The sequence below is a fragment of the Mus pahari genome, chromosome 10 (genome assembly GCF_900095145.1).
Source record: "Mus pahari chromosome 10, PAHARI_EIJ_v1.1, whole genome shotgun sequence".
NCBI classification, from domain to species: domain Eukaryota; kingdom Metazoa; phylum Chordata; class Mammalia; order Rodentia; family Muridae; genus Mus; species Mus pahari.
In genome coordinates, this window is record NC_034599.1 from 82304368 (window position 1) to 82308276 (window position 3909).

The following is a 3909-nucleotide window of genomic DNA, read 5'->3' on the forward strand; positions in this document are numbered from 1 at the left end:
AAGAAAAGTAATTGCTTCCTATTATTTTTGTTGTTAAAGTTGGCATGTTCTTGTGGCTGTCTTCTTTTAGGTTTGTTGAAAGATTAGTTTCTTAAAAATATGGAACGCTTCACGAATTTGCGTGTCATCCTTGCGCAGGGGCCATGCTAATCTTCTCTGTATCGTTCCAATTTTAGTATATGTGCTGCCGAAGCGAGCACCTCAGTGCCCTTAACTGCGGAACCATCTCTCTAGCCCCTCGTTATACATTTTTACATGAGTTATTTTATTTAATAATTTCAATAATTGTACAGCTGGTAAAACTAAGACTTAGAAAAGGAATGAGTGTTCCCAAGACCACAAAGCTAGAAATAGGCAGAGGCATGATTTAAAACAGGTTCAGTCATTTCCAAAGACGAAATCCTGTAAACTAGAGCCCAGGAGATGTTTTCCAAGACCTAGGAAAAATCTTAAAAGCTAAAAATGAGAAAAATAAGTGTAATCGGTAAGAGAAAGATCATTCTCTCTTGTAGCTGGCAAGGCACACAGCCATGTGTTTGGAAAGTAACTGGAAACATTATCAACGCGCACATTCTCCTCTGCTAATCACTCCCTCCTTGGAGAATCTGATACTCCAAAGACGAAAGACACCAATAAGTACTAATGTTTCTACTTAGCAACTTTTAATATTAAAAAAATCTGGGGATGAGCCGGTGGTGGTGGCACACACCTTTAATCCCAGCACTTAGGAGACAGAGGCAGGCAGATTTCTGAGTTCGAGGCCAGCCTGGTCTACAAAGTGAAACAGGACTATACAGAGAAACCCTGTCTCAAGAAAACCAAAAAAAAAAAAAAAAAATCTGGGGATGAACGCTGAGTCCTCAATAGCAGGGGTGGGAGATAAAATAAGATTTGAGAGGCTGCTAGATGGTAATTAAAACAAACGAGATCCAAATTCATGATGGCCTGACAGACATCCAAGAAGTAGCACTGAGTCAGCACATATTCTTAAGTACTGTTTACAGTATAATTAGTATTCATAAAAACAAACCCAGAGAGATCAATAGTAAAAACAACAAATGTGAATGTGTGTTCCTCTGTGGACAATGTTTGCAGTTACTCTCCAAACATCCCACACATGTCACCCTCCTTCACGCAGGGAACACCATCTGTCCCGCCTGTCTACACAGCTGTGTGTGCCAAGGATAAACAGCTTAGTTGGCTCAGGGGGAATGAGAGAGCAAAGTGGAAAAGAATATTTTTCACCTGTCCTTAAAATGGATTTACATTGTTTGATTTGATTTTGTGACTTAAACATACAGTTCAGGCTTTTTTTTGAAAGCGGTGGCTCAGGCACTAAGGTCAACAATTGATAAATGAGACTTCATGAAACTGAAAGGCTTCTTTAAGTCAAAGGACACTGTTAATAGGACAAAATGACAGCCTACAGATTGGGAAAAGATCTTCACTAACCCTACATCTGACAGAGGGTTAATATCCAAAATATATAAAGAACTTAAGAAGTTAAACTGCAACAAACCAAATAACTAATTTAAAATGGGGTACAGTTAAAAGAATTCTCAACAGAGGAAACTCGAATGGCCAAGAAGCACTTAAAGAATGTTCAAAGTCCTTAGTCACCAGGGAAATGCAAATCTAAATAACTCTGAGATTCCATTTTACACTGGTCAGAATTGCTAAAATCAAAACCTCAAGGGACAGCTCATGCTGGCCCGGATGTGGACCAAGAGGAACACTCCTCCATTGCTGATGAGAGTACAAACTTGTACAACCACTCTGGAAATCAATTTGGCAGTTTCTCAGAAAATCGGGAGTAGTTCTACCTCATGACCCAGCAATACCACTCCTGGGCATAGACCCAAAAGATGCTCCACCATCCCACAAAGACACTTGCTCAACTATATTCATAGCAGTTTTATTCATAATAGCCAGAAACTGGAAAGAAGTCAGATGTCCTTCAACTGAAGAATGAATAAAGAAAATGTGGTTCATTTACACAACAGAATACTACTCAGCCATTAAAAAATGAGGACACTTAATTTCGCAGGCAAATGGATGGAACTAGAAAATATCATCCTGAGTGAGGTAACCCAGACCCAAAAGGACACGTACGGTATGTACTCACTTATAAGTGGATATTAGCCATAAAGTACAGGATAACCAGGCTGTAATCAACAGACCCAAAGAAGCCAAATAACAAGGACAGCACCAAGGAGTATGGCCAAGTCTTTCTCAAACGGGGAAAGAACTAAGTATCAGAGGTTGGTGGAACTGGGTGGGGAAGAGGATGGAGAGAGGAGCAGAATAAGGGGCAGGGATCATATATAAGGAGATCAGGGGAGAGAAAAGGGAAGTGGTAGGGATGGATTCTAGGACATGCCAGAGACCTGAGATGGGTGGAGGCCCCAGGGGGTATATGGAGGTGACTCTAGCTGAAACTACTAGCAGTGGAGGATATGGATCCAGAAGTGGCCACTTCCTCTAGCCAGGCAGGACTACCAACAGAGGGGTAAAGACAACAATTTAACCACAAAAACTTTGACCCAAAATGTGATGGCCCCAAATTGAGACCCATTCCATGGGCAAGAACCAGTCCCTGACACTATTAATGACACTGCGAGTTATGCTTGCAGACAGGAGCCTAGCATAACTGACCTCTGAGAGGCTCCACAGAGCAGCCAATGGAAACAAATGCAGAGACTCAGACCCAAACATTAGATAGAGCTAAGGGAGTCCTGTGGAAGAAAGAGTTCGAGAGAGACCAAGAGACTGGAAGAGGGCAGGGACTCCACAGGAAGACCAACAGAGTCATTAACCTGTATCCTTGGAAGTCCCCAGAACCTGAATCACCAACCAATGAGCAGGCACAGGCTGGACCTGGGACCCCTGCAGATATGTAGCAGATGAACAGCTTGGTCTTCATAAGGGTCCTCCAACAACTGGAGTAGGGGCTGTCTGTTGCCTGCCTGTCTATGGATCCCCTTCCCCTAAATGGACTGCTTTGTCTGGCCTCGGTGGGAGAGGATGCCCCTAGTCCCACAGGACTTGACTGCCGGGGATGGAGGGGTATATCTATCGTGGGAAGCTAACACCAAGAAGGAGGCTCCTCTTTGCAAAGGAGAAAGAGAGTGGAATGGGGGCGGGGAGGGTCCGCATGAGAGGGTACTGGGAGGAGAGGGGGGAGCTGATAATGGAATGTAAAGCGAATGAATATATAAATAGATAAATTTAAATTTTGAAAAGGAGAGAAAAAGAAAGTGATGTAGGTGGCTAATCGCTAAAGAAGTCTTTCTACTCCTCTCAGTACAGTGACTGGCCCAGTCTCGCTCTGGCTTCCCAGTATCAGACTCCACCCTCCAGTAAGGAGAGGAGCTCTCAGTATGTCCTCCTGGAGGGTCACTCCCCCACCCAGCCACCTCAGTCCCTGACACTAAGTCCAGGTTTTCTTTGTCTTGCTCTCCCAGGTGAGGTAATTGGCACAACACCTACTCACTATCGACATTCCAGCAAGAGGAATCAACATTCCAGCAAGAGGAGAGCCTTGCTCTTAGCTAAGAACGGCTAAGAATAGACCTTAGCTAAGGAACTGTTGATGGCTGCTGGGTAGAGAGGGGAATTTTTCTTCAAGGGTGTGGGCTATGGTGGATGGCCCCACACTCATGCCTGTGTAGACCAGCACTCACTGAATTGAAGGAGAAGAGGGAAGGAGAAGAAAGAAGAACAAGGAGGAGGAGGAGAAAGAAGAGGAGAAGCTGGTGAACTGGCTTAGTGGATAATGTCACTTGCCACAAAAACCTAGAGATCCTTATTCAATCCTCAGACCCATGTAAATGTGAAGGAGAGAATTAACTCCGTGAAGTTGTCTTACGTTTTCCACGGGGGCGGGTGGGGCTAGGGGAAGGGGAGGGG

The 3909-nt window shown here is 44.1% G+C and overlaps 1 non-coding gene across 1 annotated transcript; it reads right to left on the reverse strand.

The window, feature by feature from the left end:
- Nucleotides 1–93: 93 nt before the first annotated feature.
- LOC115064969 lies at nucleotides 94–200 on the reverse strand. The gene has a single exon (XR_003844770.1). It is a non-coding gene; the product is annotated as a U6 spliceosomal RNA (small nuclear RNA).
- Between the last annotated feature and the right edge of the window lie 3709 nt (nucleotides 201–3909).